Source organism: Triturus cristatus, chromosome 12 (assembly GCF_964204655.1).
Source record: "Triturus cristatus chromosome 12, aTriCri1.1, whole genome shotgun sequence".
Taxonomy (NCBI): Eukaryota; Metazoa; Chordata; class Amphibia; order Caudata; family Salamandridae; genus Triturus; species Triturus cristatus.
The window spans coordinates 826639291-826667188 of record NC_140595.1 but is presented as its reverse complement, the minus strand read 5'-3'; the positions used below and the strand labels follow the sequence as shown (position 1 = coordinate 826667188).

The following is a 27898-nucleotide window of genomic DNA, read 5'->3' as shown; positions in this document are numbered from 1 at the left end:
GAAGAAAGAGGGTAGTCTCAACAAGCAGTACGCATTAGGATATGGTGGCCACCTCACTGTTGGAGCCACATCTGGGCGTCCGAGGTCCACAGTACCTTGCATGGTTCCCAGGCATCATAAAATGCCAGCGGGATCCTGCAGCTGTGTCTGTGAGTCTCACTCACCTGGGGCGGCCTTCGCTCGTGCTAATGGTCTCCTGGTTGCTTTTCCTCGCCCCTTCTGCTCTAAAATCAGAACCCCCTGTCTGAGAGGTTGCACCCGCCTTTTAAAGCTACTCTGGATTCCTAACCCTTGGAAGATTCACCCACTTTTCATGCTTCCCGGCTGACGACTTGTGTGCCGGATCCTTTTCATCCGAGTTCTGCTCCTGTTATGGTGGTTGGGGAACCAGAATTGGAGGCTAGTGGAATCTTCGACTCCTAGATTTTCAGAGGTCGATTACAGTTCTTCGTTCACTGGAAAGGCTGTCCTGCTATTGAACGTTCTTGGGTTCGTGCCTCTGCACTCAATGTCTTTGATTGGTTCATACATTTGATTTCTAGCCTTTCCGGACAGACCTTGGGCCTTGGGAGGGGGAATACTGTTGTGCCTGCAGCGTCTCACCGATCAGGGCATCCGATGTCCATGGTACCTTGCGTGGTCCCACAGTTCCCTGGGCATCATAAGGCACTGCAAGAATGCCAACGGTGCAGCTGGACCTCAGTCATCTGGGGATGCCTTCTCGCCTGCTCCTCATCTTGTGGTTGCTTCTCTTCACTCCTTGCAGCTGCTTTTTAGGTCTCGCCTGACCCAGCGCATGCGCTGGTCTGGCGAGACTTATTGAGAGGGCTCCAAAAAGTGCTACCAGGACAGCCTAGAGCTACAGTGCATGTGCGCGGGCGTGCTGCGCTTTACCGCGATTACTTTCACTTTCGCGGCCGCACGGCCGCTTTGATGTTTGATCGTGATCGCGATCACTTCCGCGGCCGCACGGCCGCTTGGCATAGTCACTAGGTCTCGCCTTTGGGACCTTATAAGTATTTAGTTATGCAACTGTTGCATGGCTAAACACTTATAAGGTCCCGAAGGTGAGACCTATTGGCTATGCCAATGCTTGTTAAAACTACTCCATAGCTGGTCTGGTTCAGCTTTTCATTCTTTTGTTTCCCTTTTCAATCATGGCTGTCTCTTCCTTTGTTTCTTCCTGATATTCCTAATTCATTATGGTTTCTGTCATAGGATATTTAATGTCATTTCTCCCTGATTCTTGGTTTGCTCTGTTTCTTTCACTTCTTCATTCAGCTCCCTTGCCTTTTTCCTCCCGAGAAGGTGGCAGATTCTCAAGGGCACTTGCCTACCATATACTGCAATGTGTGGAGACATTGTAGCTTCGGAAGCGGTCACCCTTACCTCGGGTAGCGGAAAACCCACATTGCAGGCAAGCGTCCTTACGAAAACAGGTTGTGATGACCAAAACATCTGTCTGTCTCTGACATGGATCCTGGTGTTGACGTGGAGACTGTTCTTCATCAACAAACACTGGTACTGGACCAGTTAGGGACCGCAAACGCTGCTCATCGTCAAGCCATTCTCTCCAGCTCTTGCGACCTGCCCGTCATCAGGTCCTCAGCCCCTACGTATTCTGGAGACCCTCCGGGTTGAAGGAGTTTTTGGACTGCTTGGTGGTTTCTTTTGCCTTTTGACCAGTCAGTTTCGCTCTGACGGATCCAAGGCGGGGTATCTGATTGGTTCTCTGACAAACAGAGGAGTTGCCTGGCCAACTCCTCTGGCTGTCGCCGCTGATCCTTGCCGGAACAATTATGGCAATTCTAGGGCAAACTTCCAGAAGATGCTTCAGAGACCAGATGTGAAGCTTCCATCGAGGACGCCTTGTGTGAAATATCTCAAGGATAGTTTTTCTTCTTTCAGTTGAAGTCTTCGTTCAACGAGGAGGTTTTTTACTCCTCTGGCTTTTTCTTCCTGAGAAGGGGGCAGCTTCTCAAGGGCACTTGCCTACCACACATTGCAGTGTGTGCTGACGTCATCTCTTCAGGTACCAGTCGCCCTTGCCTCAGGCAGCCGAAGACCCAGATCCAGGGGCAGGCGCGCGTCCTGCCCAGAACATTTACCCCATGTCATCACAAACACAGATTCCAGCGGTGTGCTTTAGAAGATACGAATCATTGCTTGCAGACGCCGGGTAGCTGCTGGTAGCTGCTTAGCTCTCATCACACCGACAAGATGAAGCAAGCTCTGTGGTGTCTGAGAAAAGAAAGTGCAGCCTACGAGGCTTTCTGGCAGGTTAGGCCAGGACAGGTGCAAACTGGGGCAGTCAAGATGAAAGGAAGGAACCCGCAGATCAGGGCGACGGGCTCCTTTGTTCAACAGGCACACGCCTCTCCTTCAGACGTCGGCTCTGGTGCCAGCGATTGCAATCTGGATTTTCGAATATAGGGAGTCATTTTAGCCCCACAGCAGGGGCCCATAGGAGAGCTTCTTCCAACGTCCATACTGGCAATGGGAGGGAGAGGGGGGGGCATTTGTGGTACACCTGACACTGGATGGGACCACTGCCATTGACAAAGTGTGCCAGGTTAAAAAAAAGTCTATCTTTATAACCAACCAGGCAGTGCACATCTCCCCCACTGGAGGGGAGAGGCCTTCAAAGGTTTGTGGGTTGAGAGACCAAGTGTGGGCTTCCTGTGAGGTTCTCGCGGATTTCTAAACAGCTCTGTATATTGAACCACAGTTTGGTATCCTTTGTTCATAGCAAATAGCGCCCTCATGTCTGGTGCCAGGGCTGCATCCCAATTCATTGGTATTTTGCACACTATGCCACCTCAGTCTGGACCCAGCCATATGCAAATCAGTCTCGACTCTGCTCGAGTGGTAACAGTCCAGCCCTCACTGCCAGACCAGGTCTTCCCTGAACCAGAATACAAGCAACCCAGGTCTGGTTTCACCCTGATTAGGGCTCATCAGCCGTTTACAGCTTCTTTCCAGTAGCACAGTGTGTACGGGACCCACGTCTGGGCATACTGTCCCACTCAGGACAACACAATGAAGTATTCAAAAAAGTGATGGATGGAATGCTTGAATCAATTTCAGCCTCTGGTAATTACTTGGGCAGCATCCCAGTCCATCATTATTTTGCCCACCATGCAACTCAGTTTGGACCCGCCCATATTCAAATCAGTTTTGACACTGCTGAAAGTGAACAGTCCAACCCGAACTGCGAGGCCAGGTCCTCCCTGAACTGGAACACAAGCCCCAGCACAGACATGCCCAGTACCCACTGCCTGTCCCACGACCCAGTAACTACTGCTTGCCCCATGGCCCTCCACAAACACGGCCTAGTAACCATTGCCTGCCCCACGGCCCACCACAAACACAGTCCAGTAACGGGCATTACATGGACATGGGATGCCTTTGTTACTTTTCACCACCATGGCCAGGCATGGGGCCCTTGCCAGGAAGTCCTTAGCACTTGGGTCTACGCAGTACAGCTCAGACAGGGCGTTACAAAGAACAACACAGGTGAGTCCGGTGGTCTCCAGTTATCACTGCCAGGTATTGGCCAAGCCACCACCCACTCTTTAGAGTTCAGCAGCCAGCATTAAATGTACCCGAGTGGACCCCAAAAGGCTGCCTGCGAATAATCAAGCCATCACCAGACAAAATCTCGGAAAAGCCTGGGTAAGATATTTTAGGCCGGCGTGGGGCACGTGATCACCTGGAGTAGACGGAATAGCTTCACATAACGTACATTGACAAGCAATTAAAGTAGGAATAGGCCACAAGAGTGATAAGCATTCCAAGTAGGAATAGACAAAAATATTGATGCACATTCCAAGTAGAAATAGGCCAGAAGATTGATATACATTCCAAGTAGCAATAGGCCAGAAAATTGATACGCATTCCAAGTAGCATTCCACGTAGCAATAGGCCAGAAGATTGATACGCATTCCAAGTAGGAATAGGCCAGAAGATTGATGCACATTCCAAGGAGGAATAGGCCAGAAGATTGATACACATTTCAAGTAGGAATAGATTAGAAGATTGATGCACATCCAAGTAGGAATAGGCCAGAAGAGTGAAATGTATTCCAAGGAAGAATAGGCCATAAGATTGATATGCATTTCAAGTAGCAATGGGCCAGAAAATTGATACACAGTCCAAGTAGGAATAGGTCAGAAGATTGATATGCATTCCAAGTAGGAATAGGCCAGAAGATTGATACACATTCCAAGTAGGAATAGGTCAGAAGATTGATACATATTCCAAGTAGCAATAGACCAGAAGATTGATACACATTCCAAGTAGGAATAGACCAGAAGAATGATACACATTCCAAGTAGGAATAGGCCAGAAGATTGATACACATTCCAAGTAGGAATAGGCCAGAAGATTGATACACATTCCAAGTAGGAATAGGCCAGAAAAGTGGCTTACCGAAAGAATCTTTCAACCTGCAGTTAGAGTAAATTCAGAAAGCTGGTTAGATGAATTATCCCCGTTGCTGCCTGCTCGAATCTGAGGACGGATTGCGGGAGACCTTCACCCAGCTTGAGATAGGCACACGTTAGCCTCTCCATCCGATAAACAGATGCCACTTCACTGCGCATCCTCAGTCCCCTATCCTACGGCTGTCATCTTCTCCGACCCCAGAGCCCTCAGAGCACCTCATAATATTTGTAGTCATTTTGATATTGTCATATCACTAATTTTGAAGGCAGCAAATCATTCGGGTACAATTTACAGGGGAAAGGGTGTCAGGGTTAGTTGATTAACACGAAGATTATCTTGTGCTTGCTTTTCTTAATTAAGTTTGCGTGTTCTAAGTTTGTATTTAAAGAGTCCTGAAGGGACCATGCACCATGTGAAGCGGCGATTACCTGTGTTTCAAGCGTGGGAGGGGTGTGAGCTGTGTCACATGACATTAAGGTACTTCTGGAGTAAGTGATCTCAGAGAACGCTAACGTTGGTTGAAAGAGTTCGTTTTTCTGATGGATACACGTGAAGACCAATATCCTTGAAGCACGGCCAGAGAAAGCTCAAGAGAAGGAGGGTCTTTTTCTTAATCCTTGGATAAGAACGTGAATGTTTCCTTGCTTTCCAGCCATGCCGGATTCCACGGAGACGGGATTTCTGAAGAAGAGATATAGTGGTATGACCTCATCATAGCTCCTCCTTGTCACAGTTATGGCTTATAGAGCCCCACCCCAGATTATTACCCTATGACCATTTCTTTTTTCTAAACTACCAATCCCATAGGTCTGTGCAGCTGTCTCACTTCCTCCAGAAGTAAAAGGGATTGGTTGAGAGAAGGATTTCTGGATCATACTCGTAGGTACTTATGCTTATCATTTTCCTAAAGACAAGTGACAAACATGTCGTGGAGGGGTGGGCTGGGTTGGGAAAATATGACTACGTCAAGGAGGACTAGGACTTGGAGTAGTGAAGGTCACCCGTAAGTAACCGGGTATTTACGCGTCGTCTTATATGGTAAGCAGGCAGGTTTATAAATGCATCTCTCCGTCACCTGGAGCCATTTGAGGAAGGAAATGGCCCAGGTGATATACTCTCCTATACAGGAGTTCCACGCTAACCTAGCGCTAGCTCGGAGAACAGAGTTTAGATGTGCCCGGCTGACCAATGAGAAAGGCACAGGCAAGGCGCAGACTAGAGGACACCGCACTGCACTTCAACTCACCACATTCTGGAAAAACAGGTTTGCACTTTAAAGTACCTTGAGTTCACAAAATGCCCTTTTCACACCTTTTCTTAATGGTCTGCAGGATTTAGGGTCTTGTCTCTTATGATTCTCGGGGCTTTGGCGGATTCTATCTGCGGCAGACAAGTTTTAGGGGAGACAAGAGGTTCTGTTAGAAGTGCATCTGGTTTTGAGTGCCTGTTTTAGCCACTTTGGTAGGTTGGTAAATTAAAAAAGACAAGAGAGAGTGGTCAGTGTCCAAAGTTACTTTCATCTACAACTGATGTTAGAAATGAAAAGGAATTTGATTGAACCCATACACAATAAACAAGGGTGGGGGAGGGGGGGGGGGCTCAATATTGAACCTTGGGTTAGAAGGATGGGTCTGGAGATGTATTGCACATTTACATCTCTGAGACATGTTTCAATCGCGCATAGAACAGCACGTACGACTTAACAGCCCTCTGTGCCGAAGTTAAAAAAATGAAAAGGATTTTTGTCATTTTCATCAAAATATTTGGTGTGGTGTACCGCTGCCACACAGATGTCTCAGCGCGGTGTGTAAAGCGGAAAAATTCTGAAAGTCGTCAACACGTTTCTGCCTTTCAAACAGCCATTCAGCTGTGGGCAGCAGAGTTTTCACAACAACTGCTCATCTTGTTACAGGATGGAAACTCTCTAGGCCTCTGGGCCATGTGATGTTTTTGAGGCAGAGGATTGACAGGCCTCATGTTTTAAGGGTTGGTCAGTCAGTTAGTCACAGAGTGGGACCATTTGTGGATAGGCTTCGAAGCGCTAGGCCTGCCTCATGCCCAAGGGGCTTTGTGAGCTTTACAATGCTGGGAGTGACTCTTCTGAAATGTGTTTGAAATTGGTCTATGTTGCGTTTGTTCTATTAGTGATGGCAATGTCGGAAACATTTGTACGCAGGGGTAAAATTCATGTCTGACCAAACTTATTTTGGGGTAATAATTAAACAAAGCTCAGTGATGCCATCCTCAGTCCTGTGTTTGTGTTTAATCTTGTGAGATCAGGGCTTATTCAGTATCTGAAAGAACTTGCCCAACCTTTATTTCGATTGCTATGGTTCTTCGTTTGGTTACTAGAATAGTTTGCAAAGTGTCTTCACCATAGCCTTGCAGGAAGTAGGTGGGAGAGGAAGTGACATACAGGAAGTAGTGCTGTCATGATAGATTTGGACATTACTACATTACAGACTGTGGAGGAGACCGTGATGGTTTGGGGCGGGACAAACCAAGCGTGTCACTTCCTGTTTCTTTATGTTAAGTTGAATAGCATTCTTCATGGGAAAGAATGACATTAAAGACATGGGCTGTAAAGAAAATTCGAGGAAAGTGTTGGACAGTGGGTTATAGATAAGTGGACAGGTAAGGTGACGTTTATCACCCGTGGAGGTGGGGGGCAGCTTTGATAAGCGGTTGCTGCGTGTCATTATGCCCACTTTTGCTTTGTGTCCGCTCTAGCTAAACATGCTTTCTGGGGCCTCCTTTTATGTTCTGGAAATTGAAGAGCCCGAAGCATGTTGGGTTCCAAGGCGCAAAGTTCAGCACACGTTTTTCTGCAGCTTGCGCCGTCCGCTGCCTCCTATGGAGTCTGTTTGGATCAGGTAGTCTACACACATCAAAGCAGGCAGCCGTCCTTTACGCTTCTCAAGAATGGAGGGCCTGGTTTGGAAAAGCAAGAGTTGGAAAGATGGAAATCTACTTTGTTAGGTTCACCCTTAGATCTGGAGTAAATTTTCGACTTGTATGGGATTCACAGAGAATCCCAGGAGTACTTCTGGAAATGCATACTGGTCGTAACATTCCTAGAGTAGCGGATGGTAAATTGTGCATGAGCAAATATTGCAAAAGCACTTGTAACTTTTTTTTAGTTTCCCTATTGCAGATACCCCTTCACCTGCACCCTCATTAAATATGGTGGCATTCCATCCCCATGCCCTTCGACAAAGAGTACTTACTCCTGTCTTCGATAGGAGTAGATCCGGATGTGGTTCCAGGGCTCGTCAGCTCTCCACGTGAAGTATGTACATATCAGAGACCCTGAGGTTGTTTTAGTTTCAAAGTGCTCTACCTTGAAATACCCACATTCCAGCCCCACCCTACGCTTGCGTGTGTGGCACTCCGCCGCCGCTGCTCTTGGATATGTTTTTCATGTGCCGTCGCACACAAATGCCAAAAAACCCGCTTCACCGTGCCACAAATCCAACCATGCTATAACATTTACATAGAATGATATAAATTTACAGGCGGTGATATTCCTTTTAACATAACACATGTATGCAACAGTTACTGTTTAGGTTTGAAGATGTCATAACTTTGCAACTTGCACGGTAACTGTTTTGCCCACTGCAGTTTCCAAAATCCGTTCAGGGATCATCAGCCTGGGATCAGTGGTGGAGCGGGAAAAGGCTTGACAAGTACGAGGAGATATCCCTAGGTTGGCTTTCCAGACTACACACAGGACTCCTATTGAGAGAAGATCTGGATTGGCGGCCATCTTAGTTTGGGATGATATTCTGTAATACGGTCAGACTTGCGAAGCGAAAGCTCAGCTTGGCTTGGTGTGCATTATCTCTGTGTATTTCTAAGAGAGGTTTCAACAAAGTTCTGCACAACAGAGAAGCAATGAAAAGACCACTGTGCAAATCACCAAAGGTAAAGATGCTGAACTCAGAGGGCCCGGTCTCTCCGCACAGCTCCACCACGCAGAGAATGAAGCAAAGAGGAAACAGAGAGTCCTGTGTGCACCAAGCAAGAGTTTCCTCAGGGCCTCTGTGCAGATCTGGTATCTGATCTAGGGAAACATGTACCGAGTGCGTTGTGTCGCCGAGACAGTCTCGCCTGGTATGTTTGTCCATAAAAAGAAAGTTATGTTGTAGAGAACTTTCTCAAGCCAACAAGGGACTCATTTTTGAAAGTTTGTATAAATGAAAATGTGCATCTTTAGAGCTGCAAGAATCTGATGGTCAAAAGACATTGCGACGTCACATACGACCCCCGGGTTTCTTACAACTGGTCAAAAGCTGGAGGAGTTTCCCATGTTGAAGGCCAGTTGGAACCAGGCGATGAGGGGCCATCGCCGCGCCAACGGAAGTCTCTCTTTTCACAGCATTTTAGCACAAAGATTCAGAGGCCTTCACTTCTTCACGCCCTGTAAACAGGAAGTGACGGTACAGAAGTCAGACATAGACTCTCTCCATTCTAGCAGCGTCTGAGGGTCAACGGCGTGCGTTTACAACAGGAGACCAGGGCTCATAATCAGTTGTGTTAAAGTTTGAGGAGAAGAGACAAAGAAACCCAATGGACTTGTTGGGTATGACCCCCAACACAAGAATAAAATCCAACCAATGCTGTCCTCCCTGCATGAACAATATGTTTCAACCTGGCACACAACAGTTTGTGGTCTTCACTATCAGATGCCGCTAACAAATCTACAAAATTGAAAGCGGGCAGCTGCTTTTGACCTTGGACTCGCATAAGTTGTTCACATACATCTAATACAGCGGTCTCTCTATTCCGTCAGGAACCAAAGTAAGGCTGGAAGTGCGCGAGCCTTGAGATACTCCTGCAGTTGGGCAATGGAACGGAGTCTATGATTTTTGCAACCAATGGAATCGTGCATGTAGGACGAAAGGTTGCGTACAATTGGCCTCTAAACCTGCTTTTTACATTAGAGTTAACACTGTGATGAGTATCAACTCGGAGGCATATAGTCCTTACTGGAGGAAAGCGTTGACAATACATGAGATGTCCTGAGCCGACGGGTGTCCTCACTTGGCTGCGGATCTTAGAGTATCTCCCGGGGAGACGGGATTAGAACATTTCAGTGTCCCCGAAGAGTGGGATTCAACTCCTTCTCCGCTGCTGCGGTAAACGAGGCTCAATTTTCAATCGCAGATCACTCATTTTAGTAGGAAAAATCTTCCTAATGTATTTCAAAATTCTTAGGGTGGGCAATTTATTCGCTTATTATAACTTCAGGAGTTATTGCTTCATAAATGTGAGAGTTCTTGAGCAGGATTACAAGCTGTACTAATATGAAGTTAGTACAAATGATGCTTTTTGACAAGATAGTTTTTTTTTTAAAGCTCAAACATACATCTGCCAGTCTCCTTTCTCAGCATCTGGTTCGGCTTTGAGCTACCTTCCCTGTGGTCGATGGAGCGGTCTAGAGTTCAGACTCTTCTCCGTCTCTTCAGCGGCCAGGTGATCCAAAGACGGTCTACATGTGTGGAGACAGGGATGCAGCACAATCAATGATCTACCTCAAGTTACATTTATAAATTTGAATCTGTTTTACATTCTTTAAGAGCATTAAAATTTCTAGTTTTAATGTAAAGAACTTTGTGACTCAGACCTAAAGTGTCCTGTCTTGGATTCCAATAGTCCAAAAAATGCTGAATCAGCAGTCGGAGAAGGACTGTGAGGGTCACATGTGGTCTTGGTGGAAGCAACAGAAAGAAAGAAAATGACAACGCGGGACTGTTTACAGGCATTAAGATGCACACGGAGTGACATGTTTTCATTAATGATATACTGTCGTAAATATTGATGTTTGAATAAAATAAAGAACGCATCAGCATCGCTTAGTAACATTCTGTACCACACAAACGGAACCTTATGACAAGTGGTAAAAACAGGGATAAGGCGTATTATGAAGTATTTGCGTAAAGATTGGGCCCCGTGACCATCTAGGCAATTCCAAGCCAAGGTGTGGGCAGGTACATTTTCACGGGGGTGGGGGCGGGGAGCGTCCTCTCTTTAGCTTCAAGTGATTCCCACGCTTCAGCTCAGGTGCTACACATGACGTTGCCTGTTTCTCCTGTTTACCTGTCAGTGTTGTTGCAGAGTGGGTGGATAACCAGTGCGAGACTCTTTCACTGGCGGTTGGGCCCACCCAGTAAGTCCCCTGCTGCCTGAGACTGTACTGCCACTGAGGCTGGGTGGGCAGCCAGTGAGTCACCTGCAGTGCCCTCCCTGGAAGTACAGACTTTTGGCAAGCACAATATTACATGGCTTTTCTAGGGAATCTTTTTTTTGTTTGTTTTGCAATTCCTCATTGAGAAATCAGAGCAAAACTATATAAAAAGTGGAGGAGACGGTAAACATGAGATGCCATTTGTGAGACAAGAATACAGAACGAAAGAATATAATACAAAAGGAAAGAAAATGCTGGGCATATGATCTTAATCATATGATCTTAGGGATCTTAATAACAGGATATTAAAGTCAGATCTGTCACTCTCCAGCTGGGAGGCAAATCCCAAAAGGGCTGTTTGTCTCGGACACAACTGCATCCTCCATTGAGATGGTCTTCATATACATATTTCCAGTGCTTCTCATGTAGAGTTAGTGTCTTCTAACAAGTCTCTTGAATTCCTATCTTTTGGCTGACCATTATTCAACACTTCAGGATATGCTAATCAAGTTTTAGGATTCTACTTAGCTAGTTTAAAACAAGAAGCCCAAAGTGATGTTTTCTTTATTTCTCTATGTTTAATAAATTAAATATTTTGAATATAAACAAAATGGCCTCCCGGTGTCCAGATGTTCTTGTTTCAGCTATTCCTAGTTCAGAATGTTTGTAAATTTTCTGTGTTTAAGCCCCCAAGATGAGGCTGGATCTATCTGGTGTCACCAACTTCAGCCCTTTCGGCAAGTGATACTATGTCCCTGACAGTTTCTCGTAAGTGGTCTCTCGTGTTCAAGATACGAGGAGGTAAGGTCAGAGGTGAGGTAATCCAGGTAAGGTCAGAGGTGAGGTAATCCAGGTAAGGTCAGAGGTGAGGTAATCCAGGTAAGGTCATAGGTGAGGTAATCCAGGTAAGGTCATAGGTGAGGTAATCCAGGTCAGATCGATGATGTATTCCAGGTAAGGTCATTGATGATATAATCCAGGTAAAGTCATCGATGATGTCTTCCATGTCAGGTCATCGATGATGTAATCCAGGTAAAGTCATAGGTGAGGTAATCCAGGTAAGGTCATAGGTGAGGTAATCCAGGTAAGGTCAAAGGTGAGGTAATCCAGGTCAGATCGATGATGTATTCCAGGTAAAGTCATCGATGATGTCTTCCAGGTCAGGTCATCGATGATGTAATCCAGGTAAGGTCATAGGTGAGGTAATCCAGGTAAGGTCATAGGTGAGGTAAGGTAATCCAGGTAAAGTCATAGGTGAGGTAATCCAGGTCAGATCATCGATGATGTATTCCAGGTAAGGTCATCGATGATGTCATCCAGGTAAGGTCATAGGTGAGGTAATCCAGGTCAGATCGATGATGTATTCCAGGTAAGGTCATTGATGATATAATCCAGGTAAAGTCATCGATGATATCTTCCAGGTCAGGTCATCGATGATGTAAGACGGGTAAATTCATCGATCATGCAATCCAGGGAAATAAGGAACAGAGGACATTTTGGATTCCAAGTTTGGTAGACTCCATCTAAGGAGAATCACAGTTGTTTTAATCTTTGGGATAAGAGCCTCCATACGCTTCTAGACAGGCCCGCCTTACAGCACATCATGCCGAAACGCTTCAACTTTCTTTGCAGGTAAGACTCGTAGGCACTCGATTTGAAAAACAGAGGAGGGCTTTGATCTTGTGAGTCTTGAAGGTACATGTTTGTGGTGTATGTGAGACAGCACCTAAAACATAAAGTGAGGACCTGTCTACATCTCAAGGAAAATCTCTTCCCAAATTTACTATATTTACTTGAACCTATAATGATATTATATGATATTTACATTAGCTTATAATAAAATGCCTGTCCCTGGTTATGAACAGTTAATTATGTAAGCAGGCGGTCTGGAAGTAGAACAGAGGGGCTGTTAGCGAGCAGCACCCGGTGCACAGAGCTTCCTAGAGTACCAAGAGCAACCATTGTTCTAGTGCTGAGAGACCCCTGTAGCAAGCACTATACCATTACATCATGTGCAATGCACACCCAGAGATGAATTCTGTCAGAACAACCCGAGTCGTCATAGCGCTTGATCAGATGCGCCAAGATGGCCACCAATTCACCAAATACACAGCATAGCCAATAAGACCTTGTACGTGATTATCTCTAAATTCGGAATGCAGACAGGGGCCACACAGTTATGGTTACTACCTAGTACGGAGTCATCAGGGCGCCATGTTTCCAGATGGGGGCTTTCTTTTGACAACCTAGTGCCTTCTGGAGGTTGTAGTCTTGGGTTCTTTGCACTGAGCCAACTGTACTAACGTGTACCTGATAGCAATGACGTGGAACAGAAAAGCAGTCCTAGGGGCTGAAATATGGGATCCTAACATGTTAGAGCTACGTGGCATCTCTGCACCTACACCAGGCTCAGCTTATCCCTTAATGTTATATTATGTTATGTGGATTTGTAGAGTGCGACTTATTGCCCAAAGGGTTGGCAGGTGTGTAGGTCGTCTGCTGGGGGTCGGTAGAAGAGCCAGGTCTTGAGCCTCTTGCGGAATTCAAGAAGCGAGGAGGCTGCCCGTAGGTTGTAGAGAGAGGTCGCTGCATGTTATGGGTGCGAGGTATGAGAAGGAGAGAGAGAGAGAGAGAGAGAGAGAGAGAGAGAGAGAGAGAGAGAGAGAGACAGAGAGAGAGAGAGAGAGAGAGAGCGCGTGTGTGTGGGTGTCTGGTGGGAGTGGGGGCGGCAGCTGAGGTGTGCTTCTCCTATGTTGTGCTGTGCCTTGTATGCATGTGTGAGGAGCTTGAATTGGCAGCACTTGTGTATCGGCATGCAGGGGAGTTCTCTGAGGTGTGGTGTGATGTGTTTCATAGGAGACCCAGGACAAGTCTAGCTGCGGATGGTCTGAAGTCGGTGGACGAGGCGGCTGGTATTCCTGCATAGAGCGCTCTGCTGTAGTATAGACTGCTAGTGACTAGGGCTTGAGTGACAGTCCGCCTGGTGTTCGTCGGGATCCATGCGAAGATGTTTCTGAGGCGCTTCCTAATGCTGGGCACCCACAGATCTCAGAGCCAGGGAGGGCAGGTCGAAGCCAGGCAGCCAGACGAGCTGACCACGGCATCCTAGAGTGATCACTTCGTCCGATCTAAAGACCATCAATATTGGCTTCTTGACGCAATAAAAAACAATCCCGGTTGTATGAATGCCCAGGATGGCAGTGCCAAGATGGACGGACAGCGATGCACAAATGTTCATGATTTGACTTTTTAAAAGGGGTGGCAGCCTTTAGGACTTTGAGCCGCTCCAAAAGTCGTGTGATAACAAAAGGGGGGGTTCTTCTTCCGAACCCCCTGTGGCAGTGGTCTGCAAACTTTTTCATGCCGCACCCCTCCCCCCTAGTGACAAAAAATAAATAATTGCGGCCCCCCTAAAAAATCTTCACCATTATTCTATTAAATTGGTAATGTTTAAATAGGTCGAGACTTATTTAAACATTGCAGTCAAGTGCTGTTACCATTTTAAAAACGCAATCAAATGCATGACCGCCAAACATACTGTTCTGGTCACGAGGGCCTTACTAACGTGTAAAAGTATCCACAGTGTGATTATTAGAAATGGGGGTGGGGGTTTGGAGTCCCTTGCCTTTTGAAACCTTCCCCCACCCAGGATAACGAGCATTTGCAATGCAATAGGTCTCGCATTTACGCGCATTTGAGCTATTAGCATTGTAAATGACAATGCGTTTTATTTATGTTTTGGTTTTTAAAACATAAATAAAAGGCATTGTCATTTATAATGCCAAACTCGCGTAACTGCGAGACCTATTGTATTGCAAATGCTTGTTAAACCCGCCCTGAATTATATCGGCCACACCCCTATGAGAGACCCGCCAGTTTTTTCATCCCACTTAAAGCCCTGATGTTAATGCAAAGTCTCTGACTGCAGTGCCTGTGGGCTGATTTCCCGTTTCACCCTGAGAGCCGACTACAAAGCAGGAATGTCGCTCTTCAGTTGAGCTGATTTTCTTTTCCCCTTGGGAACTGAGAAGGCTGGCCTTGAATTGCCGAGATAAATCAAGCACAGAGGGTGGAACGAAAAAAAAAGCGTGAAATGTAAAATTAACACAACACTGGAGCCCCCGGCACTGAAGAAACAGGACAGGAAGGAATTTTTTTCATAATTCAATATGTATGGAGTTAAATTAAGAGAAAATGGAGAGTAAGAACGAAACTGAAAGGCAGAGGAAGGAAGTATTAAATATGCCAGAAGAAAGAACGACCGGCCCGTGCAGCGATTGAAGATAAGCCAAGTGGGCCTGCTGGAGGAAATAAAGCTATGACAGCGTGCTGAGAGGAGGAGCGCAAGAGACCTCAGGCAGATGCTGTCCTTATAGTGTGAAGATGGGAGACGCGCTGTAGAAATATGAGATCAGCTTGGATGCTGGTGCATTTTTGATTGAAAGAAATATTTAACAAACAAACAAAAAATTATCATGTGCCCAGAAAAGGGAGAGAGGAGGGACGAAGGAGAGAGGAGGGAGCAAAGGTAAGACGGACGGGTACTGCTCGCGCACGGAGCACATTAATGATATTTATAAAGGGAATGAGCAACAGCGGGTAAGCGAGAAACTAGTTTTACATAGTGCAAATTACACCTGAAGGTATCTGTGTGCTTATATGAGCACTAGTTGCGTTATCGACACGTTGGACGGCCCCGGCAGCGCCTGAGGGAGATGGCAACAGGAGGATGCGGCACCGCGCATGGGGTACGTAAACAAGCTGTCGCCATTGTGAAACAAGCAGGAAGTGGGATAAGGGAGGGGGTGGCAAATGGTGTGCACTTTCGCGGCCGCTTTTATGTTCTCAGTGGCCGCGCAGCTCACTGAGAACATCAAAGCGGCCGCAAACTGATCACGCAGGCTGCCAAATGGTGCGCGCGCCCGGCGCACATGCACTGTAGTTGGCGGCCTGAAAGCACTAGTTTGCACTTTCAAATCCCCCGTTTACAAAAGCTCTCGAGAGAGCTGCGCTAAAGCGCTGGCTCAGGCGAGACCTAAAAATGACAACAGATGTTGGTGATGGCTTTTTACAGAGCGGCTTACTGCCACTCAATTTTTTCCCGCTGAAAACAAACACTTATCAGTATAATACTTCTTTTGGCCAGAGCCTGGAGCCCCCCTGGGATCACTTGAGGCCCCCGTGGGGGGCCCGTGCTCCAGTTTGAAGACCCATGCCTTAGAGTATAGGGGCTGAGAAAACTGCTGGTTTTTCTTATTCCCCCACCAGGAATGATCCCAGAGTAAGAGGGGTTGCTGTTTCAGGTTCGAAGATATGTTCCTTATCTCAGCTGAGATAAAAGTGCAGGAATAATTCTGCTTCTCCTGGGAAAATTCTACCTGCAGCAGCCCCTCCAAAGCTCTTGCCCAATGGTGGGACTACTCTCCCAGCTTATAGTACCCTGGTGCACAAGAGATCGCCGCCCCAGGAGGCCTTGTGCAAAGCGCAGAACTCTTTGCAATCAGTATTCTGTCACATGGACACCATGAGTAATGTCATCAGACAAGGTGGCTGCTCCCCGGTGTGGTACATGGGTTTGTCGTTCTGCGTTGACTTCAATCCAGTCTTTCCAGTTGCTTTTGGTGGTGGCCCTAAGAAGGTCCTCGCCCTGAGGTGAAGATTAGCACCAAGATCCCGGCTACCAGATCCTGGCTGACTGAAGTTGGGCTCATGTTCTTTCCCACTGGTTTGACCCATTAAAGGATATATCACTGGTGGCCCGACATCTCTCTCAGGTTCCATCGATAGTCTTCAGACTGCCGAACAGTTCTCGTAAAATGAAGATGACCACCTCAGACTGAAAATCACCTCTCAATGCTTCATGTTCCTCACCCTGTTGGCAGCCATATTGGAATGGAAGAACTGGAGGCCAGCTGGGAGTCCTCTGCCCAAGCTCCACAGCGACCTGTTGTTCCTCAGGAGACCTTAAGTCAGTGAGATCTACTGATAGAAACTTAGCTATCAACGACAGACTCTTCGAGGTAAGACTGCGGGTCAGTGTGGAAGACCACGGCTGGTCAACGTCAGTCACCCGCAACCATACCCGATCTGTGAGCCCCAGGTGATCTTTTGACAGTAAGATCTACTGATCGCAACTTAGCTATCATCAAGATATCTTTGTGGTAAGACTGCGGCTCAATGTGGACGACCACAGCTGGCCAACATCAGTCACCCTAAACCGTGCCTCATCTGTGGGCCCCATGAGACCTTCTGTCAGAGAGATTTACTGATAGAAACTTTGCTATCAACGAGAGACTCTTCGCGGTAAGGCTGCGGCTCAATGTGGGCGACCGCGGCTGGTCAACGTCACGCAACCGTGCCTGATCTGTGAGCCCCAGGAGATCTTCCATCAGTGAGATCCACTGATAGAAACTTCGCTATCAACGAAAGACTCTTTGAGGTAAGACTTCGGGTCAGTGTGGATGACCACAGCTGGTCAACGTCAGTCAACCACAACCGTGCCTGATCTGTGAGCCCCAGGAGATCTTCTGACAGTAGGATCATCTGATAGAAGCTTCGATAACAACGAGAGACTCTTCGTGGTAAGGCTGCAGCTCAATGTAGACGACCACGGCTGGTCAACGTCAGTCGCCCTCAACCATGCCTGATCCGTGAGCCCCAGGAGACCTTCTGTCAGTTAGGTCTACTGATAGAAACTTTGCTATCAACGAGAGACTCTTCGTGGTGAGACTGCGGCTCAATGTAGGTGACCACGGCTGGTCAACGTCAGTCGCCCTCAACCATGCCTGATCCATGAGCCCCAGGAGATCTTCTGTCAGTACGGTCTACTGATAGAAACTTTGCTATCAACGAAAGACTCTTGGTGGTGAGACTGCGGCTCAATGTAGGTGACCACGGCTGGTCAACGTCAGTCACCCACAGCCGTACCTGACCTGTGAGGCTTTGCCCAAGTAAACTCCAGTGTCCACCACACTTCTCCACTGTCACCAGCTGCATCTTCATACACATAGAAACATCCCAACTGGCCATCCGGTGCAAGGGTCCACCTGCTCCGGGCAGCGCACGCCAACGCGCACGTGTTCTTCATTACAATGGGCGCTCTTTCCTTGGATAGCTTTCTCAACTTGTAAAGATTCTGCAGAGAATTGGAAACCTTTCTGGTTCATCAAGGATTTGCCCAGTTAGTGCCAGGCAGGATTTCAGTTTCCGAAACAGTAGTGCCAAGAAGCCTGCATCCACTCCAGAAGGGCAGGGTATCTAAAGGAAGTGTGCACACATTTAACTCACATAGGACTCTGTTACCCAACAGTCCTGGCCTAGCTGAGGCCCCTGGGGATGACTCAAGATATAGCGCCCTCCAGTGAGGGTTCATCTCCTGGTGTCTGGGAGCTACATGAGGCGCCCATGGAAGTCTGTCAAAACAAACTCTGGCAGTTTCTTTCTTCATGGAAAGTAAAGTGGAGGAGACACCCAGAAGACGGCCTATTTTAAGCTCGATTTGAATAATGGGACCTGGGGGGCCCACTTAAAATGGGAAACTACATGTCCCAGCATGCCCACTGTTGGAGGCTGAAATGCTAGGCGTGGCAGGAGGCCAGCCTCTTGACAGGGGGCCCTGGGTAGGTATTTGATAATGAGGTCTGGGCAGGCCTAGGCCTGAACTTTCATTCACCAGGAAGGGCTGAGACAGCCTCCCCGGCTCTTCCAACACTGACTTGCATAAATGCATCTTTACCGAAGCAAGCCTTTCCCGCCTTCCTCCAGAAAAGCAGCGTTTAGACTCTGCAGAAACGTCTCCCGAATGGTCAGCGCTGTGGGCCAGCAGTGTGGAAAGATCATCCAACATTCATGGGTTTTTATCTGGCCAATATTGTGTGGTTTCTTAGTTAATAGTTATTCGGTGACTCCTCGAAGGCATCAAGCAGGCGCTGTGGTTCGTGCCAATGTCTGAACAGCACGGCTTCGAGGCGCTATGCAATGAATGTAAAGCTGTGTCACACAGGTGGGATACCGGAGGACACCCCATGGCTAAGAAGCCCCCATTTCGTTTTCATGTGTAAAAGTCTTGGGCAGCAGAAGGCAGATTCTGGCTGTGAAGAGCTGTGAAGACGGGCTCTGCTCCACAGATGCCTCCGTAGACGGCTCACTGTGTGACTGTCTGCGGGGTTAGAACTGGGGAGGGCCTGGCAGGGGTGCCGCGACACAACTGAGGCCGTGCCAGCCTGTGCCAGCATTGCAGATGGCACCGGCCCACCATCTGGGAACCCCTCGGCAGTCCTCACTCCGTAGGTGACTCAGGCTGGCACCTGGGCTCACAACAGGCTCTACCAGCTCTGCGGGTGGCACTGGACTGCACTCTGGGCGCACCAAAGGCAGATGGCACGGTTCTGCTCACTGGGTACACGCAGCACAGGCAGATGGCACAGCCCTGCACAGTGGGCACGCCGAAGGCCGTGGCGTGCGCTCTGAGCCTGCCAGACACTTTACCAGCTCTGCAGGTGCAACAGGCGGGCTCTCTGAGCACACCACGGACTGTGCCAGCTCCGAGAGTGGCAAGGGCCCGCAATCTGTGGACACCACGGACTGTGCCAGCTCCGAGAGTGGCAAGGGCCCGCAATCTGTGGTCACCACGGACTGTGCCGGCTCCGAGAGTAGCAAGGGCCCGCAATCTGTGGACACCACGGACTGTGCCCGCTCCGAGAGTGGCAAGGGCCCGCGATCTGTGGACACCACTGACTGTGCCAGCTCTGAGGGTGGCAAGGGCCCGCGATCAGACTGTGGACACCACGGGCTGTGCCAGCTCCGAGAGTGGCAAGGACCCGCAATCTGTGGACACCACGGATTGTGCCAGCTCCGAGAGTGGCAAGGGCCCGCAATCTGTGGACACCACTGACTGTGCCAGCTCCGAGAGTGGCAAGGGCCCGCGATCAGACTGTGGATACGACGGGCTGTGCCAGCTCCGAGAGTGGCAAGGGCCCACGATCAGACTGTGGACACCACGTGCGGTGCCAGCTCTGAGGGTGGCAAGGGCCCGCGATCTGTGGACAGCACGGCCTGTGCCAGGTCTGAGGGTGGCAAGGGCCCGCGATCTGCGGACTCCACGGACTGTGCCAGCTCTGAGGGTGGCAAGGGCCCGCGATCTGTGGACACCATGGGCGGTGCCACCTCTGAGGGTGTTAAGGGCCCGCGATCTGTGGACACCACGGGCAGTGCCAGCTCTGATGGTGGCACTGGACTGCACTCCAGGCGCACCACGGGCAGATGTCACGGTTCTGCTCACTGGGTACACGCAGCACAGGCAGAGGGCACAGCCCTGCACAGTGGGCACGCCTAAGGCCGTGGCGTGCGCTCTGAGCCTGCCAGAAACTTTACCAGCTCTGCAGGTGCAACTGGCGGGCTCTCTGGGCACACCACAGGCGTGCCAGCTCCGAAAGTGGCAAGGGCCCGCGATCTGTGGACACCACAGGCAGTGCCAGCTCTGAGGGTGGTAAGGGCCCGCGATCTGTGGACACCACGGCCTGTGCCAGCTCTGAGGGTGGCAAGGGCTCGCAGTCTATGGACACCACGGGCTGTGCCAGCTCTGAGGGTGGCAAGTGTCCGCAATCTGTGGACACCGCTGACTGTGCCAGCTCGGAGGATGGCAAGGGCCCGTGGTCTGTGGACAGCACGGACTGTGCCAGCTCTGAGGGTGGCAAGGGCCCGCAGTCTGTGGACACCACGGACTGTGCCAGTTCTAAGGTGGCAAGGGCCCGCGGTCTGTGGACACCACAGGTTGTGCCAGCTCTGAGGGTGGCAAGGGCCCGCGAACTGTGGAAACCACGGCCTCTGCCAGCTCCGAGGGTAGCAAGGGCCCGCGATCAGACTGTGGACACCACTGACTGTGCCAGCTCGGAGAGTGGGAAGGGCCCGCAGTCTGTGGACAGCACGGACTGTGCCAGCTCTGAGGGTGGCAAGGGCCCGCGATCTGTGGACACCATGGCCTGTGCCAGCTCTGAGGGTGGCAAGGGCCCGCAATCTGTGGACGTCACGGGCCGTGCCAGCTCTGAGGTTGGCAAGGGCCCGAAATCTGGGCACACCTCTGGCTGTAAAGCGCAGCGACGTCCTAGGTTTCCGCGTCAGTGAGCTCGCCCGCTCCCACTGACTCCACGCAGGGCTCACGGCGCGAAAGCAGCATTAAGATGAAAGCGCCGTGCGGTTCCAGAACTCAGCCTCCCCTGGGCTCCGGCAGGGCGCGTCGTGCCCCGGGGAGCGTGCGCTGCGCCCACAGCCCTGGCAGGCAGGCCGGCCAGCCGCACAGCAAGCGGGCCAGAAATGTGCGAATTGTTTTTCAAGTTTAGGTCGTTTTCAAGACAGAAAATATATCATTAAAGACTGGATTTAAAAAGAACACGAACAAGCGCCTTGAAGCCCCTCTCCAAAGGACTGAGTTCCGGCTTCTGTAAAGCGCCACACATGAACGGGCTACTGTGAACTGCTGCAGCTGAGCCATGTCATACTACACAGTGCCTCGAAACCAACAGGTGCCAACGGCACAAAAGAATAAATGTCATGTCGTGGCGGCAGTATTCTAGCGTTTGGAGCCCTCCACCTGTGCTCGGCGCTGTACGGTGCAGTACGACAGGCGTCTGGGCAGTACGGGGCCGGGTACAGCTGTTTGGGTGGAATGTTTAAGGACCTAGGGGCGCTGGCCTTTTAAGATTAGATTCCACTTTACGATGAAATGCGCCTGTGTACAACACCACACTCTGCCTGTACGGAGCGCTGAGTGTTGGGTTCAGACACACTGAGGGCACATCACAGAGCACGTCACGGCTGCCACACAGCTGCCTCTAACGCAATGCTCCCCACTTTACTGTAGGGGTGCGCAGGACCCGTGCGGCATGCACCGGGGTACACACCTGCCTGAAGCCCGCGTCGCAAGCACTAGCGCTATACACAGCAGCAAGTCCCAAAATCAGAAAAAAATGTAAACGTGACTGGAGGCCTGAAATCCGAGCAGGGCAGCTGCCCCTGTGTGTGATGTGAGCTGACAGGGCAGAGCCCGTGCCCAGGAGGGCAGCACAGACTGCTCTCGGCTGAGAGCCCCCCCTGTAGGGCTCGGGACTGCAGCAGAGACTGCTCTCGGCTGAGAGGACCCCATGAGCCTGGGCTCGGGAGTGCAGCAGAGACTGCTCTCGGCTGAGAGGCCTCCTGGAGCCTGGGAAGAAGAGTGCAGCAGAGACTGCTCTCGGCTGAGAGCCCCCCCCCCCCCCCTAGGGCTCGGGAGTGCAGCAGAGACTGCTCTCGGCTGAGAGGCCCCCTGGAGCCTGGGAAGAAGAGTGCAGCAGAGACTGTGAGGCCTCCTGGTATACAGACACGGAGTGCAGCAGAGACTGCTCTGGCTGAGAGACCCCCTGGTCCCTGGTCTCGGGAGTGCAGCAGAGACTGCTCTCGGATGAGAGGCCTCTGGTGCCTGGGCTCGGTAGTGCAGCAGAGACTGCTCTCAGCTGAGAGGCCTCCTGGAGCTTGGGCTCAGGAGTGCAGCAGAGACTACTCTTGGCTGAGAGGCCCCCTGGTGCCTGGACTCGGGAGTGCAGCAGAGACTACTCTCAGCTGAGAGGCCTCCTTCAAGCAGGGGTCTAGGGGAGGAGGGGCAGGTACAAGCAGGGGGCTAGGGGAGGAGGCAGGTACAAGCAGGGGCTTAGGGGAGGGGGCAGGTACAAGCAGGGGCTTCGGGGAGGGGGCAGGTACAAGCAGGGGCTTCGGGGAGGGGGCAGGTACAAGCAGGGGCTTCGGGGAGGGGGCAGGTACAAGCAGGGGCTTCGGGGAGGGGGCAGGTACAAGCAGGGGGCTAGGGGAGGGGGCAGGTACAAGCAGGGGGCTAGGGGAGGGGGCAGGTACAAGCAGGGGGCAGGTACAAGCAGGGGCCTAGGGGAGGGGGCAGGTACAAGCAGGGGGCTAGGGGAGGGGGCAGGTACAAGCAGGGGGCTAGGGGAGGGGGCAGGTACAAGCAGGGGGCTAGGGGAGGGGGCAGGTACAAGCAGGGGGCTAGGGGAGGGGTCAGGTACAAGCAGGGGCTTAGGGGAGGGGGCAGGTACAAGCAGCGGCTTAGGGGAGGGGGCAGGTATAAGCAGGGGCTTAGGGGAGATGGGGCAGGTACAGGGTCCTAGGGGCTGAGGGGCAGGTACAAGCAGGGGCCTAGAGGAGGAGGGGCAGGTACCAGTAGGGCCCTAGGGGAGGAGGGACAGGTACAAGCAGGTGCCTGGGGGAGGAGGAGCAGGTACAAGCAGGGGCCATGGGGAGGAGGGGCAGGTACAAGCAGGGGCCTAGGGAAGATGGGGAAGGTACAAGCAGGGGCCTAGGGGAGGGGGCAGGTATAAGCAGGGGCCTGGAACAGGGTCCTAGGGGAGGAGGCAGGTACAAGCAGGGGGCTAGGGGAGGAGGGGCGGGTACAAGCAGGGGCCTGTGGGGGTGGGGCGGGTACAAGCAGGGGCCTAGGGGAGGGGGGCAGGTTCAAGCAGGGTGCTAGGGGAGGGGGGCAGGTTCAAGCAGGGGGCTAGGGGAGGGGGGCAGGTACAAGCAGGGGGCTAGGGGAGGAGGCAGGTACAAGCATGTGCCTGTGGGGGGGGGGGCGGGTACAAGCGGGGGCTGCGTGCGTAGCATAGCGGAGAAAGACACTAAAACGACGCACACTGACAGAAGGTGCAGGAACACAGGAACAGGTGATTTTACATACATGCTGGCATGAAAGCAGATAGATTGAGAGAGACCTAGGGGGTCAGAGGTGACATAGGGCACAGGGTCAGAGGGCTATAGAGCACCAGTGAATAGAGAGAGACACATGGAGGCACAGGATCATATATACATGGGGACAGCTAGATACAAGTACATAGATAAACAGGGGCATCATGACACAGGTGCCCCCCCCCCCCCCACACAGGACTCTTCGCTCTTGTGCCCCACCCCCCTCTACCTTCTGTTACTACCATGCCCATGCCCGGTCTCCAGCCTTGCCCCCTTCTCCGGATCTCTCTCTGCCCAGTGCCAGCCGGCTCCGCCTTCCTTCACTGCCACCCCCCCCCCCCGCAGCACCAGGCATCCCTCGGTGCGTGCAACGGGGGGCCGTAGCCCAGACAGAAATACAAGCCCCCACCCAACACCTCTCCACCAATGCGAGACGCGAGAGTGGGGGGCGGGTGTGGGGGTAAGGGAAGCATGTAGGAGGAGGGGACTTTAAAGACATGCTGCAGATAATAATCTGTGTTTACAAGTAAAAGCTGCAACCAGGCACCGCCAGCACTCTCACCCCCTCGTGAGATGTAACGAAACAAGAAGAGAGAAGCTCTGTAAGTACAAAAAGACTTAAGTACGAGAAAGAAGACACAACCACACAAACAAGCAGGCAAGAAAACAAATAAGTAAACGTATTCTGCAAAACAAGTACCATAGCAGCGCGTGCTTCTGTGCAGGGCGGCGTCCGGGGTCCTCGCGGCAGCGTAGAGCCCGGGTGGGCTCTGTTTTGGAGGACGGCGATCTCGGCGCTGCCGCTGATCCCCGGGCTGGAGTTGTGCAGAACAGGAGGAAAGGCAATGCTGGAGAGCTCTCTCCTCCCTCCCTCACCACGGGCCTGACAGCGCAGGGGGAGGAGGGCGGGCTTTAAAGAAACAGAGCGCACTCTGCCCCCGCCCCACACCGGCTTAACACTTTGCAGGAACGCGCCACGCACTGCACAGTCAGAAACACCTTGGACAAAGTGCCGGAGAAAACACGCTGCGGACGAGGCACCTCCAGAAACCGCCAAAACACTTCACCCGTTCCAAACACACCTCATGCCCAGAAAAACACTACTGTGTACTGCAGAAAGTACTCATACACTGCAGAAGGACCATTAAACAAAAAGAACACGTGTTTAAGCCCACTTGAGTGCTATGAAACAAAAAGACGGCACTGCACAAACACTTCACGAGGAGCAACATCACCTTTTATGCCTTCCAAAACTTCACTTATTGGTGAAAAATATATTCAAAAACTGTTAAAACACTTCAAGCAAAGCAAACCATGCAAAACACATCAAATGGGTTTGAATCCATCTTATATAATGAAAATACACTTTCATACTCTGCAAAAGCATACTTCTTACATTGCAAAGTCGCCCTCCATGCAAGTCAAACATGTGGGTACAGTGCAAATAAAACATCTTTACTTTTTTCGAAAATTCTTCAAGCATTGCAAAACTTCAGGCATAGCAAAAACAGTTTCAGGTTTGTTGCAAAGTGTTAATATGCTACAAAGCAGATGACTAAATAAGGGGCATATTTACAAGCGCTTTATCTCCGCTTTTTTGGCTTTTAACCCCTTCAGTGCCCATGACGAGATAGTCTCGTCATGGAGCGCGGTTGCGCTGTGCCCATGACGAGACTATCTCGTCATGAACCCCGCCCGCTAATGAAACGCCCGGCACAGGGCGTGGAAAGGGCGGGGCACAGAAGGGGTTAAAGCCAAAAAAGCGGAGATAAAAAAATCGCCCTATTAACAAGAGGGTGCTAACATGCAGTAGCGCATGTTAGCACCCTTTTACCCAACGCCCCCCTTTGCATCTCTAATGAGATGCAAAGTGGGCGTCACTGGGCAGGACAACCTTGTAAATATCGCTGATGTTCACATCGCGATATTTACAAGGCTGCCCCAGCATTTTAGCATACGTTATTTTTTGGAGAAAACCACTGTTTTCTCCAAAAACTAATGTCTGCTAAAAAGTAGACTTACCTATCCCTAACATTGGGCTGGATTATGCTGATACGACTCTGTGGGTCGTATCAGCAAGATTATCGCCGTTTTGCAGGGAACATCGCTGGAAAACCAGCGATGTTCCCTGCAAAACGGCGATTTCCCTGCTATCTCTGAAATTTTTATCGCCCTGGAGTAACGCGTTGTTAATAACGCGTTACCAGGGTGAGAAATGACAGAGATAGACGGCGACAAATAATAAAGCGCTAAGCACGCTTTGCGTTTATTTATCGCTGTCATTGTAGATATGCCCCTAAATCTTTTAAACTCACGCCTTATATTAAAAAACATGTTCATACATTACATTGCGTAACTTCCAAAGTATACATTTATACAAAGCAAAACACATTCAGTTATTGGAAACAAGAAACACTTCCAAACAAATAAAACTCTCTAAGGATTGCAAAACACCTCTGCACATAGCGAAAATACTTAAGTGTGCTACAAAAACACTGATACACTTCAACATGCTTAGTATAAAACAACTTAGAACCTACCTCACACACTGACAAATATTACTGTACAATTAATAATTCTTTAATACAATGCAAAACAATCACCATGCATTGCAGAATCACCTTAATACATGGAAAATACATTCACTTTAAGCAAATAAAGAGCTTCACAAATTGCTAAAACTCATTAAGAGTTTCAAAATACTTTCAGGCACAGAAAAACGTACTTATTTGAGCTGTAGTAATGATATTTTGCAACATGCTTAATAAATACATTATTAAAACCACCTGATAAAACAAAAAAGTTTTTTCACAAAATGAAAAAAATCTTTCATACAATACAAACACATCCTTCATAATTTCCAAAATGGCACAAATTGTGATACAGGGTTGTAGACTGCAAATAAAACACCTTCACAAACTGCTAAAACTCTTTAAGCATTTCAAAACATCTCTGTGCATAAGAAAACATGCCAGAGTACTGCAAAATAACTGTACACTACAAAACGCATAATAAAAAAGTCTTGCAAACCAACTGCATGCTAAGAAAAAGTTACTACAATGAAAAAAGACTTCCATACTATGCAAAAACATACTACATACATTACAAAATTATCTTATATGCATAGCACAGGCGTTCATACCTGTAAAAACTGCTAAATCTCTTTACGCACTGTAAAATACCTTCATGCATTGTAAAAACACTTTAGTGTGCTATAAAAATATTCATACACTGCGAAACACTGAATTAAAAAAGTTCAATCCACTCCTACAGTGAAAAATGCACTTTTAGACTAACCAAAATATACTTCATAATTTTCAAAAACTCCTTTCATTCATGGCAAAACTCTTGCGTGCATTGTAGTTAAAGCGTCCCCACACTGCAAAAATCCTTTTGCAAATTGCAAAAAAAGGTCTGTTCCACAAAAACAGTCAAACATCTAAATGAACACTTCATACATTGCAAAAACACAACCATGCAAACAATGATCTTGAATATTGCACAAATCACATAACATACACAGCAAAAGTAACCGTAAGCACTGTAAAAAAAACACCTTGGGATTTTGGTAAAATTATATGCTTTTATGAATTTAAACCCATTTTATATTTAAAAAATCCCTTAAGTCATTGTAAAACATTCATATACATAACAAAAGTACCCTGCAAACATCATATTAAAACACACATTTTGTATATACATTTTTGATACTCTGCAAATTACACTTTTCAAAACTACAAAGAAAGATATCAATTAAAACAGCCCTTTAATACTTCACACACTGCAAAAACACTTTCATATTTACCAAATAATACTATCACACATTCCAGAGAACACCCTTTGATACTTTGCTGAGAGCCACTTTCAGGCATTTTTGGAAACACTAACATACTTTATAAAAGCACATTCACTCTTGAGAAAAACTAACTTTCACTCTTTATAGAAAGTCACTTTCCATTCATTTGTTACCAGAAAAAAGTATGATAAGTTTCAAAAACGCCCTCGCATTTGCAAAAAATATCAATTGCAAAACGCTGCTCCATTTGCAAAAGTAGTATCGTACATTTCTGAAATCACACTTTCATAGTTTGTAGAAAACAGCTTTCATACCTTGCTTTAAAAACACATATATTACAGCAATAAATTCAAATTAAAAAAAATCCCAGAACACATTGTATAAAGCACACTTTCATACTTTGTAAAAAACAACTTTTATGCACAGCAGATAAACACTTACATTGCAAAATCTGTTTAATTTTCCAGAAAGCTGTTTCATATATTGAAGTAAATTCACTTTTATGCATTGTACAAATCACTTTAATATATTTCTCAGAAAAACCCTTTCACACATTTTAGCAAAATAGCTGACATAGATTGCCGAAAATACATTTTCAAACACATTGCATAGCTACATTTATAGTTTCAAAAATACAGGAAATAAACATTCAAACACATTGCAAAGCTACATCTACAGATTCAGAAAGACTTTCTTACATTTAAAAAGCCCTTTATGTACCTTAAAATTAGTTATTATAAGTCAGA

The 27898-nt window shown here is 48.8% G+C and overlaps 1 protein-coding gene across 1 annotated transcript in view; it reads right to left on the bottom strand.

Moving 5' to 3' along the window:
* TSC22D4 (TSC22 domain family member 4) overlaps positions 1–24242 on the bottom strand; it is a 451830-nt gene extending 427588 nt beyond the window's left edge. The window contains exon 1 of the mRNA XM_085639106.1: positions 24057–24242. The gene's annotated coding sequence lies outside the window, so the exon portion shown is untranslated. The remainder of the gene's footprint in view (positions 1–24056) is intronic.
* Between the last annotated feature and the right edge of the window lie 3656 nt (positions 24243–27898).